Below are 13,370 nucleotides of genomic sequence, written 5' to 3'. Positions count from 1 at the left end.
CTGTCCTCACGTTCACTGGTATCTTTCCTGTAATTTGATACCACGTCCTTCCACTCATTCAGATGAGCTCTTTCATTGCGGGTTACTTCCATGATTTCTGAGAACATTTCGTCTCACATCCTTTTTTTCCCTCCGCCTTATCTGAGAGAGCCTTCAGGATGGAGTAGGGAGGCTTGAAAAATTTGCAGCTGCATGAGGGAGGTAAAAAAGGGAGAGAAGTATTTAAAAAGATACATTTTACAGAACAATGGTTATACTCTTTCACAGTGAACAACACTATTCACCTTACATAGCACATGTGATTTCACTACAAGGTCGCATTTTGCATCTTAACATTGATTGCCTGCAGCTCTGGTGTTAGAGATCTCACAGACGCAGGTCCAGGCAGCAGAATTCAGCTTGCATGCGGCCATGGTAAGCCATTGTCCTTCGGCTTCTGCAGCCTTCATATACATAGTGCCCTCCTTTCCCAAATACCAAGCAAATCCCGTTCAGTGCTGCTTCTTTCCTGTTAACATGCAGCAGCAGAAACCACCCCCCCATCCAATTCTCTGGGATGATCGCTTTACCCCTCCTGCCACCGCATGGCTGGTATCATGGAAGATCACTGCTAATCACCCCCCTTCTGCCCCCCACCGCGTGGCTGGTAGCAGGGAAGATCCTTGCTAGCCAAACGCAAAAAAGCTCAGCGCTATTACCCTCTCTCCCCTCCCCCCGCTTGGCTACCTGCAAGGAAGGATTTCTTTTAAGCAACAGGCAAACAGCCCAGTAGGAATGGCCATCTCTGTCCCCTTAATTAAATTCCTGAATTTCAACCAGGTTACCATGAACGATATCACTCTCCTGAGGATAACACAGTGAGATAAAGAAAGGATGTTGCTTGAATGCCAGCAATCACCAGGACCATATGCAGCTAGGCTTTGTCATGCAATGATACCAGACTACTTGCTACATGCATGGCGTGGTCAAGTGTGCTACCATGGTGGACGGAATAAGGCTGCCTTGCCCAGAAACCTTCTGCAAAGGCTTTTGGAGTACCTCCAGGAGAGCTTCATGGAGATGTCCCTGGAGGATTTCCGCTCCATCCCCAGACATGTTAACAAACTTTTCCAATAACTGTACTGGCCGCGAATGCATCCCAAGTCCTCAGGGCAAATCAATCATTTAAAAACGCTTGCTTTTATATTTACAAAGGTACACTCACCAGAGGTCGCTTCCATGGCTTCATTGTCTGGGCTAGTGGCTTGGGAGGGCTGGGAGGGTAATTCCGTCTGGGTGAGAAAAAGCTCCTGGCTGTTGGGGAGAACGGAGTGCTGTGTGTTCTCCGCAAGCTCGTCATCATCTTCCTCCTCCTCCTCATCTTCCCCTTCCGCAGAATCCTCAGCCATGGCTGAGATTACCACTCCCACCTCGGAATCCACGGACAGGGGTGGGGTAGTGGTGGCGGACCCCCCTAGAATTGCATGCAGCTCAGCGTAGAAACAGCATGGTTTCAGCCCTAACCTGGACCTTCCGTTTGCTTCTTCGGTTTTCTGGTATGCTTGTTTGAGCTCCTTAACTTTCACTCTGCACTGCACTGAGTCCCCAGTGTGGCCTCTCTCCATCATAGCCTTGGAAATTTGTTCAAATGTTTTTTCATTTAGTCTTTTGGAACGGAGTTCTGTTAGCACAGAATCCTCTCCCCATATAGCGATCAGATCCAGTACCTCCTGTGCAGTCCATGTGGAGCTCTTTTTCGATTCTCAGGAGACTGCATTGTTACCTGTGCTGATGAGCTCTGTGTGGTCACTTGTGCTGTTGAGCTCTCCACGCCGGCCAAATAGGAAATGAAATTCAAAAGTTCGCAGGGCTTTTCCTGTCTACCTGGCCAGTGCATCCAAGTTCAGATTGCTGTCTAGAGTGGTCACAGTGGTGCACTGTGGGATACCGCCCAGAGTCCAATACCGTCAATTTGCGGCCACACTAACCCTAATCCGATATGGTAATATTGATTTCAGCGCTACTCCTCTCATCGGGGAGGAGTACAGAAACCGGTTTAAAGAGCCCTTTATATTGATATAAAGGGCCTCGTTGTGTGGACTGGTGCAGCGTTAAAATGGTTTAACTCTGCTAAAATCATTATAAACGTGTAGTGTAGACCAGGCCTAGTATAGTATCTTTCTAAATCAAAGTCTTGCAAATAAAATGTCATTTGAAACTATTGCACATTATTTTATTTTCACCAGATACTAGATGCAGGGATCTTTATAGATCAGGCATAGTTTAATTTCATAATTAACATATACATTTTAAGCATAGAATCATTAGGTAATTATTTCCATAGCCTACGCTGATAGAAGTGACTTTTATGACTGTAGCAAAAATATTGTTTTGTAAGAGTCTTATGTCCCTAGAGCCTTATTACTCTTTATACAGATCACAGGCCACTGGTGGCTTGCAGTCATGCTTTCTGAAGCTTTCACTCTGATCCCACTCTACTCCACTGATTGCAGCCTAGAGATGGAAAAGTTTATGTTTCAATCATTCATACATTTTAGAACCAGAAGGGGCATTGATTTTGAACTTTTGCATAAGCACAGGATAAATGAAATAGACTGAATTTCCTTAGTCTCTCATTCTATGGCAGGTTTTCCAGACCTCAAATCATTCTTGTAGATCTTTTCAGAACCCTTTCCAGTTTGTCAACAGCCTTTTCAAAGTTTAGATACCAGAACTGGATACACTATGTTAGTTATGGTCTCACTAATGCCATTTACAATGGTAATATCACCTTTCTACTTCAAGCGTGTTGCTCTGTAGGGAGGAGATGAGATAGTCCCTTGTGCCTCCTGTTAGGAGGCAACAGAAACTGTGCGCGCAGCTAAAACCGATTCTTCTGCTTTCTTCAGATGAAGCTCTCTGGCCTACAAGCAGGCCCAATTGCTCTGGGTAGTAAGTAAATCCTTAGAGGAACATTGCACCAGCTGTCAGCTGCTTCTCAGTTGAACAGCTGGCTCCTGAAAAGCTGAGGCACACACAGAGCAGAGCTGTGCAGGAGTGGCTTAATCTTGGTAGTGTTTCCTCTCCTGCCATGGGAGGAAGATGTATCTTGATGTGACAATTGGAGTTACCATCAAAAATAAATCATATTAGAGTTAAATAGATAATAAGGGCTTCAAAGGACCTGTGAGTATGCCGTACCCTGATTAAAATAAGCAATTAAACATGGAACTCAGAGATACAAAGAGGGTGAATGATAGAGCAGAGTGAATAACTGATTTTTCAGTTTAGTGGCCAAACCAGAAAAACAAATAATTTCAGATCAACCCAAATTAATACTCTTTTGTTTTTTCTCATTGAAACAAAAAAACACTTGTTTCACTTTGAAAGAATCATTTAATTTGATCCAAAATGGAATGTTTCATTTTGGTTTTGGGTGATTTTTATTAACCTTTTTGGGGTATTTTTATTTTGGTTAAATCTAGCTAAATTTCTAAATGAAATGTCTTGGTGAAGTGAAAAGTCCAAATGTTTCATTTAGAAAAATGTTGAAATATTTTGACTTTTTTGGATTTTTTCCCCCCATTTTTTCAGTTGAAACTTTTTACCTACTTTGACTCAAATTCCCAAACAATTTCAGTTGATTGAAAACTGCTATTATTTCTCTCAGTTTTAATGATAATCTGCTTTGAAAAAAGCCAGTGCATCAGTGTGGGATGGGAACATCCCTCTAAATGTTAATGGACTGTCCTCAAGAGGGGAGAAACTATTGTGTGGGAGGCATGAAATGACACATAGCTGCAGTTTAAATATAAAGTCAAACTTTGACATGAGCTAATAACTTCTAAACTGGACTGTGTCTCAGAAGTACAGATGAAGGAGTCCAGAACTCTATTTAAAATGCTATAAATACAAGGGAACTCTAAATGTTCCCCCCTTTGCCTTTGGAATGTACCAGACAACAACAAATGACCAAAAAAGCCCCAAAACACCCTCAGAGAAGTGCTTTATTGTAAGTGCTTTATTAATCCCTTTTCTGAAAATGACTCTGTTCTAAGACTAAAGTAGGAGAAGAGGAATACATGTGTGCATGTTTCAGAGTGGTAGCCATGTTAATCTGTATCAGGAAAAAGAACAAGGAGTACTTGTGGCACCTCAGAGACTAAAAAATTTATCTGAGCATAAGCTTTCGTGGGCTAAAACCAACTTCATCAGATGCATGCAGTGGAAAATACAGTAGGAAGATATATATATACACATAGGGTGTGAAAAATGTGTATTGCCATACTAATTTTAATGAGAGTAATCAGTTAAGGTGGCCTATTATCAGCAGGAGAGAAAAAACTTTTGTAATGATAATCAGGATGGCCCACTTCCAATGGTTCATAGAATCATAGAATATCAGGGTTGGAAGGGACCTCAGGAGGTCATCTAGTCCAACACCCTGCTCAAAGCCCAAAGCTCAAAGCTCAAAGTGGAACACTTCACAAATTTGCATGTCATCTTTGCGCAGGGGCCATGCTAATCTTCTCTATATCATTCCAATTTTTTAGTATATAAGCTACCGAAGCAAACACTAGTTGACAAGAAAGTGTGAGTGACAGCAGGGGAAAAATAGCCTGGGGAAATAGGTTTTACTTTGTGTAATGACCCATCCACTCCCAATCTTTATTCAAGCCTAATTTAATGGTGTCCAGTTTGCAAATTAATTGCAATTCTGCAGTTTCTCATTGGAGTCTGTTTTTGGAGTTTTTTTGTTGGTGTATTGCGACTTTGAGGTCTGTAATCGAGTGACCAGGGAGGTTGAAGTGTTCTCCAACCGGTTTTTGAATGTTACAATTCTTGATGCCTGATTTGTGTCCATTAGTCTTTTGCGTAGAGACTGTCCTGTTTGGCCAATGTGTATGGCAGAGGGGCATTGCTGGAACATGATGGCATATATATCAATATTGATATGTGCCAGCAATGCCCCTCTGCCATGTACATTGGCCAAACAGGACAGTCTCTACACAAAAGACTAAATGGACACAAGTCAGACGTCAAGAATTATAACAGTTGTGATATAGCATGGCCAGAGGGCAGCAGGAGAGTGTTAGCAGGGAGCCTTATTCCCTGCAAGGGGAGGAAGGTTTGTTATAGATTAACTAGAGCACCTGAAGCCAATTAGAGCACCTGAAGCCAGTTAGAGCACCTGAAGCCAATTAGAGCACCAGCAGTCAGTCATGTGATAAACCCCCCTGCTTCAGTCAGACAGTGTGGGAGTTGGAGCAGGAAGGTTTGGTTGGAGCAGAGAGCAGTTTGAAGGAGTTGGAGAAGAGAACAGTATTGAAGAGAGGCAAAAGGAAAGTTTGGAGGAGTGCTGCAGTGGGCTGAGAAATCCAAAAGAAACCTTAGGTAAGGGGCACCTGGCTTGTGTAAAAGGAGGGCAAGAAGCCCCTTCCCAAACTGAAGGGCAGGAGAGTGAAGTAGCCCAGGGGAAGGAACCGCTAGTTCAAGTGGTTCACCACAAACCTCAGGGCCCCTGGCTTGGGACCTGGAGAAGAGGGCGGGCCCAGGTCCCTCCCTCTTCACTGCCCTCCTCAAGGACACTAGTGGGGTAATTAAAATACCAGTTCAGAGGCAAGCAATGGTGCCCTGAAACCTTCCCAAAAGAAGAGAAAGCGCGAGACCCAGCATAACAGTACCGGCAATTTGCCACACAGTCAAAAACCAGTTGGAGAACACTTCAGCCTCCCTGGTCACTCGATTACTGACCTCAAAGTCGCAATACACCAACAAAAAAAACTCCAAAAACAGACTCCAACAAGAAACTGCAGAATTGCAATTAATTTGCAAACTGGACACCATTACATTAGGCTTGAATAAAGACTGGGAGTGGATGGGTCATTACACAAAGTAAAACCTATTTCCCCATGCTATTTTTCCCTTACTGTTACTCACACCTTCTTGTCAACAGTTGGAAATGGGTCATCCTGATTATCACTACAAAAGTTTCTTTTTCTCCTGCTGATAATAGCCGACCTCAACTGATTACTCTCATTATAGTTAGTATGGCAACACCTATTTTTTCATGTCCTCTGTGTTTATATATCTTCCTACCGTATTTTCCACTGCATGCATCTGATGAAGTGGGTTTTAGTCCATGAAAGCTTATGCTCAAATAAATTTGTTAGTCTCTAAGGTGCCACAAGTACTCCTTGTTCTTTATGCGTGCATGTGACATCACACAAAAGAAATGCTAAGAGTGACTAATTTCCTAAGGCTGGAAATTAGCTTCAGCAAAAATGTAGTGATTATCCCTAAAGAAAAATACGTAAATTGTTTGCTCAAACCAGCTAAAAATTTTGGAGAATATTGGTTCAAAACTGAGTAGCCTAATTGGTCTTTAGTTTAAATTTATCTGAAAATTAGCACAATTCCAAAAATTAACATATTTGACTTTCAAATTTGAGAAGTAGATTTAGGAAGCACATACAGCGAATCATTTGTTAGATTAGGATTTGATAGTTGCTCATGACTGTGGGAAAAAATTATGTGTGTATAGCAAGTTCAGTTCAGAAAATTCTCTTGAAAGATGTGACTAAAGTAAAACATATGCTTTACAGGTGTTTTATATATTATGAGCAAATATTCCAACTCCTGATGGGTAAATCTATGTGTTCAGCTACCTGGATGGCACCTATGGCTAGTTAATTCAGCAAAGTGAAAAGTTGTGGACATCTGTTTTGATACACAGATAATAGTATTAATTTTATCAGCAAACATCTATGAAGATCTGAAACAGGAAAGTAAATTCTGGTTAGGTGACTAACTATTCCTGGCAGGAAACACATTTTATTGGAAGTTGACAACTATGTCAAAATAAAACCAGTAAAACCAGTCAATTCTGGAAAAGAAAAATAATTAAAGTGAAATTGTGGCCAGAAAAGTGGCTATGTGACCATGATACCTCTGAATCCCCAGATTTGCCCCCACTGCATATTCAGTCATATATGCTTACAGTAATGAAAACAAAAGTTTTGTGACCTTTTATTCCTGTTTGCAACTGCAGAGATTAATTCTTTTCTGACTAATGCATCATCAGCAGAATGTTAACTAAGATCCAATTGTAAAATCTTTATTTGTGGTGATGATGAATGAGATTAGGGTGACCAGACAGCAAATATGAAAAATAGGGAAGGGGTGGGGGTAATAGGAGCCTATATAAGAAAAAGACCCAAAAATTGGGACTGTCCCTATAAAATCGGGACATCTGGTCACCCTAAATGAGATGGAAAAAACGTAGTTTGCAGGGCTGGGGTAGGGGGGGAATACACCACCACCTTTTCCTTGCAAAATGATTAAATGTGATGTAGAGTACTGGAGAGACAATGAATATGGGAATTCCATTATTCTATTTCTATAGGCACTTATCAGAGCAGAACTTGTCTTTAAGGACAAAGGGGCAAGTGAAGGTGACCTCCCAGAGTGTTTCTTGGATTTGTTTCAGTACAGTGCTTCTTGGTGGAAGTCTCAGTTACATTTGCTGAAACAGTTTTCAGTACCAGAATCCACTGCTGAAAACCATTTTCAGAAAAGGATTTTTTAGTGTAGATATATTTTTTAATGAAGAGCAACAAAGATTTGAAAAAATTATTGTAAACGGTCATAATTTGTTCTCTCAGTTCAACAGAGCTATAGGTTGTAATACATAGGTACAACACAAGATTGACACTGGGCAATTTTAATCTATTAAGCAGACATATCACCTGTTACAAATTTCAAGTGTTATGTGCTGAAGTCAAAACAGCAGCACTTCTTTTTCAGCCCTAAATGATGGGGAGCAAGGTGCCTCCATGTCATTGTATATTTCTTTCTTAAACAGAAGGTGGTTATTAAAGCAAACAACTAAGCTCACAGACACAGACTTCCACACAGCTCAAATTCCAGCATTATCTTCCTTCTTTACTAGGCATCATGCCACATCCTTAAGACAAGAGTGTGAGTTTAGGTACAGCCCTGAGCAAGTTGTGGTGCATACAGTGCACCAAATGAGAAGTAGCCCTGAGAGGCATTGTGAGTCCAGATACACATAAGAGTTACAATTCCTCTTTTGCTTGCCCCTCACTTATGGGGGTAGTAGTTTTTACTACTGGTTCATGCCGGTAGTAAACTGCTACCTATTTCACATTGTTGCAGTTATTCTGGTCAGCCACTAGCCTCGTTTACTCCAAAATACTTGGACCTAAGGTCTGAGTAGCCTACGTACAGATGTATGTGTGTGTTCTTACTCATTCTTACTTTCTTGCACAGGAGGATAATATGAGTTGGAATATAGCTGTTGGAATGCTACTGGGGCAATGCAGGTATATTCAGTTTTCTGCAAAATTTAGTGCTAATGAGCTGGTTCTTCTGAAATCAAGTGTGATATGTTGCAGAAAACATGAGGTCATACTGGTCAGGGGTGGCTCTAGACATTTCGCCACCCCAAGCACGACAGCATGCCGTGGGGGGTGCTCTGCTGGTTGCTGGTCCTGGGGAACCAGCAAACTCTCTGCAGGCACACCTGTGGGAGGTCCACTGGAGCCGTGGGACCAGCAGACCCTCCACAGGCATGCCGCTGAAGGCTGCGCCTGCCACCCTCCCAACGGCCGGCAGAGTGCCCCCCATGGCATGCTGCCCCAAGCACACGCTTGGCATGCTGGGGCCTGGAGCCGCCCCTGATACTGGTGAATCATTTTATCCCTCTTTCTGCCAATAGTGGTGTAGTAGGAAGCAGGGCTGGCTCTAGGTTTTTTGCTGCCCCAAAGAAAAAAAAATTTGTCTGCCCCCCATCCCAGCCCTGGGCTCTGCCCCATACCCCCCTGCTGCCCCAGTCCTCGGCTCTCTCCCCCGCACACCCCCTGCCGCCCCAGCGCTGGGCTTCCCCCTTTTCCCCCAACCAGTGCCCTCCCCCCACCCCGTTGCCATCTCAGCCCTGGGCTCCCTCTTTCCTCCGCACCAGTGCTCCCCCTCAACACCTCCTGCCACCCCAGCCCTGGGCTCTCCCCCCGCCACCTGCACCTTCCTTCCACCGCAGCCCTGGGTCACTTGTAACTCGCTCCCAGGGCGGGTCATTCAGCAAGAATTTTGGATGTGCACAAAACACAGACAGGATTGGTTCCCATATGGTTACAGAGCTGCAGTAAAGTGGAACAATCTTCAGCGTGTGTGATTGGAGGATATCTGGATGCATATTATAAGACTATCCTCCATAAATGAGGAAAAGTTGAGGTGCCTTTATTATTCTTTTGTTTCACTCTTTCTTTTTATGGGGAATTTGCCAATATCACCGTATTCCTTTTAAACAAACAAACAAACAAACAAACAAACAAACAAACAAACAAACAAACAAACACAAACAAACAAAAAAGGCAATGGCTTTTGAAAATAGCAATTCCAGTCCTAATAACCACTGGGAAGCATTTCTTGCTCAATTTTATCCTACTTTTTCTACAGCCAGTTACAGTGGATCAGTATATTTGATTTGGGAGAAATGAAGTAACAGCTGCCCAAACTGAGCTTGAGCACTCCTGAATTTTGAAGTGTTCAAATCTGGTAGGCAGATGCTCGGGGTGTGTGTGTGGGGGGGGGCTGTGGGCTCCGTGGGGGAGCATGGCAGCATGTATGCAGGAGCGTGTCTAGAGCTGCACAGAGCCAGACATGCTGGTCTGAGTGGCACAGTAAGAGGGCTGCAGGGGTTGGAGAAGGGATAGGGGTTTGGGGGGGTGCAGTCAAGGAACAGGCCGCAGTTGGATAGGCATGGGAGTCCCAGGGGTTTGTCAGGGGATAGGTAGGGGGTGGGGTCCTGGGGGGAAGTGGGAGGGGTCTCAGGAGGGGGGAGTTAGGGACAAGGAGAAGGGAGACTTAGATAGGAGGTGGGGGCAGTTAGGGGCAGGGTCCTGGGAGGGGGCGATCACAGGACAGGGAGCGGCGGGGTTGGATGGGTTGGGGTTTCTGTGGGGGGCAGTCGGAGGGAGTGGATGGTGGCAGGGTGGGGCTTCCCTCCCCCGGAGTGTCCTGTTTTCTGAATGTTAAAATAAGGTCTCCCTACCATTCACAGCACTCCCAGCACCCTGCCGCATGAACTCCCCCTCCTTCCTTTCCCGTTGGTAGTGGCCAAGGGAATGCTGGGAAATGTTGGTTCTCAGCTCCCCTGCCGCCCCTGCAAGTGGGCTGCCCCAAGCAGGTGCTTGCTTTGCTGGTGCCTAGAGCTGCCCCTTGTAGGAAGAGGGCCTGAGACATAAGCCCTTGTGTCAGAGGCCTGGTATGTGGCCTGAGGCCTGAACTAAAGTAGTGGTCAAAACTATGCTGATATGAAGCAAACTCAAATTATGAACAAGAGACAGGCCCTACTTACAGAATTTGGCAAGCACAGGGCTGATATTGCAAGAACATATATTCCTAAGAGGTGCTGGGCACAGAGCACTCATGCAAGCACATTACAGAAGGATGGTACCAGAACACCTCGATACCAGCACGTTCTCCAAAGATAACAGGAACACACTGACCCATTCTTTGGTCAGCTGAGGTGGGAATGGAAATTTCCACCATACACTGAGCTGCATCCATTGTCATGGGCATACATGTGCTAGTATAACTGTAGACATTGATTCAGGGAACTAGGACCGTGCTTGGTTGACAATAAACCTGGCTGGGTGCCTTAGTACCGTAACCGATCTTGTGGTCATTGGGCGGTCCGCTCGAGATCTGCTGTGCCAGCTGCCTGCACAGCACTGGGACAGCACACAGGGGGAACACACACAAGCAGCCTAACATCTGACCACATTGATGGCCTAGCTGAAAAGACCTGATGATAGCACAGGCCAAGAAGAGTGAATATTTGAATGAAGACCAGTTTTGTATATATGTGGGGGAAGATCATACCCCCAATATTTGAGCATACAAATTTCAATCCTTTTGCACAAAAAAGAAGACCCAGTTTCCTGCCTCATAATTTTTAAGCCAATCATGAATTTGGGGGGTCTGATTCATAATTTTTGAATGCCTGGAGTTAGCAATATTGAATTAACCCTGGTAAAGAGGTTCTACCTCAAGGCCTATGCACAAGTTAATCCCACTTAAGCTGTGTAAAAAAGTCCTTAAGTATGACTTAAGTGGCATATTGGCCTTATGCCAGCCCTCTACTTAAGGGTTAATTTCCCCCAAGTTTTGAAAACTGTTTTTTTTTAAATCAGATTATAGAATCATTGGGATAAGAGCTGGAAGATACCAATTGCATCATTATATCTATTCCCCTGCTATTGCAGGATTGATCCATCCTTGCATACTCAGTAGTGGTCTCACCAGAGAATGTTCTAAAGTACTCAGTGGGGTGGTTCCAATAATTTTGTGCTGGATTTGGGCCTAGCTCTATGCAGTCAGGCAAGGACATAAAGAGGAGTAAATCCCTTCTTCTCCCTGCCCTGTGTGCTTCCCCGTACTGCCTCACTTCATCGGAGCTGCTGGGGAAGAGCGAGGCTGGGCACTCAGTATTCTCCATTCACCGTGTGCTTGAGCCTGGGGGAAGTGGGCTCTGCTCTTCCCAGCATAGGTCAGAACTAGGGCTGCCAATTTTCTACTTGCAACTTTTTACTCCATCCCTGCTCATTTCATCCTCCCCTCCCTCTGTCACTCGCTCTCTCTACCCTTGCTCACTTGCTCATTTTCACCAGGCTGGCTCAGGGGGATGGGGTGCGGAAGTTGGTGAGGGCTCTGGCTGGGGGTGCGGTTTCCAGAGTGAGGCCAGAAATGAAGAGTTCAGAGTGCGGGAGAGGTGGGGCTCCAGGCTGAGGCAGTGGGTTAGGATGTGAGAGGGGGTGAGGGCTCTGGCTGGGGGTGGGGGCTCTGGGATGGGACCAGGGCTGAGGGATGTGGGATGCATGAGGAGGCTCTGGGCTGGGGCTGAGGGGTTCGGAGTGCTGGAGAGGGCTCTGAGCTGGGGCAGAGGGTTGTGGTGTGGGGGGAGTATGAGGCTCTGGCTGAGGGTGTGGGCTCTGGAGTGGGGTTTGGGGTGCAGGAGGGTGCTCTGGGCTGAGATTGAGGGGTTCAGAGGATGGGAGAGGGATCAGAGCTAGGGCTGGGGCATGAGGGGGCTCGGGGGTGCAGGCTCCAGGCAGCACTTGCCTCAAAAATCTCCCAGAAGCAGCCAGCATGTACCCCGCTTCAGCTCCTATGGGGAGGAGCGGCCAGGCGGCTCTGTGCACTGCCCCACCCGCAGGCACCGACCCCTCAGGGGGTGGCGTTTGGGGCAGGGGCAGCATGCGGAGCCTCCTGACTGCTCCTATGTGTAGGAGGCAGAGCGGGGAGATGCTGACGGCTTCCCGGGAGCCACGCAGCACGGAGTCTTGCAGGGAGCCTGCCAGCCCCGCTGTGTTGCACTGCCATCGGATAGTCAACGACGCTGTTAGATGTGCTGACCAGAGCTGCCAGGATCCCTTTTTGACCAGGTGTTCTGGTCAAAAACCGGACACTTGGTTACCTTAACCAGGACAAGAGAGTTGGTGCAAGAGTCAGTATGAAGTAACTGTCTACTGGTCAGCTCTAGCAGTAAACTGAAACAGAGTTCGTTCCCTGGGCTCCTCTGGATCAGTGCAGCTATGCTTTACCCCTTTACTCAGGGATAGCTGTTAAAATGCTATCTAGCTTTTTATCACTTCCAGCTGAGATTTAAATTTAACATAAATTTAACATAATTTTATTTAAAGCATATTCTGTACATTGGGACATCCAATGTACAGAATGCAATTACCATAAATTAGGATGTTTACAATTAGAGATGGATGGGGATTTTTTGATGAATGGTGTTTTGTTTTGGTTTTTTTTTGGTCAGAAAATGCCAGTTCATTCAAATGAAAACTCTTTGTGGGTAAGGGTTGGTTTAGAGAGATTTACTGAAAAAAGTTTTGAAATTGTCAAAATGTTTTGTCTCAGCATTTTCAAAATGAAAAATTCTGGTTTTCTCATTTTTGTTTAGAAATTTAATCTAATTATAGTATTTTTTTTACCATTAAAAATGGTTGAAATCAAAATTAAATGTTTTTAAAGTTATCCAAATGAAACATTTTGACTCAGCCAACCAGATTTTTTTTTTTTGGTTCATGCACATTTTCAAGATTTAGATTTTTTTGTCCCAACTTGGAATGGGAATATTTTTTGGAATCTCCAAAACATTTTGCAGGATGGCCAAAATCTTTTTCACACAGATCTATTTATAATTATAGTGATTGCCCTGAAAATCTGCCAATTTTTCTTTAGATAAATAGGTATGATTACCTCAGGGTTTATAACTTCTTTATACTTATATGGCTGTTCCTTAAGACTACTGCAAATACCAAAGTAAAATTATTTAGATATCTAAGATATTATCCAAA

The 13,370-nt window shown here is 44.5% G+C and overlaps 1 protein-coding gene and 1 non-coding gene across 2 annotated transcripts in view; one reads left to right on the top strand and one right to left on the bottom strand.

Annotated features, from left to right (window-relative positions):
• The window catches only part of GABBR2 (gamma-aminobutyric acid type B receptor subunit 2), a 930,408-nt gene that overhangs the window by 12,487 nt on the left and 904,551 nt on the right, over positions 1 to 13,370 (top strand). The window lies entirely within an intron of this gene.
• On the bottom strand, positions 4,448 to 4,554 carry LOC115647296. Its single transcript, XR_003999257.1, has one exon. It is a non-coding gene; the product is annotated as a U6 spliceosomal RNA (small nuclear RNA).

The sequence above is a fragment of the Gopherus evgoodei genome, chromosome 2, assembly GCF_007399415.2.
Source record: "Gopherus evgoodei ecotype Sinaloan lineage chromosome 2, rGopEvg1_v1.p, whole genome shotgun sequence".
Classification (NCBI taxonomy): domain Eukaryota; kingdom Metazoa; phylum Chordata; order Testudines; family Testudinidae; genus Gopherus; species Gopherus evgoodei.
The sequence above is the reverse complement of the archived record's forward strand: the minus strand, read 5'-3'. Positions and strand labels throughout refer to the sequence as shown.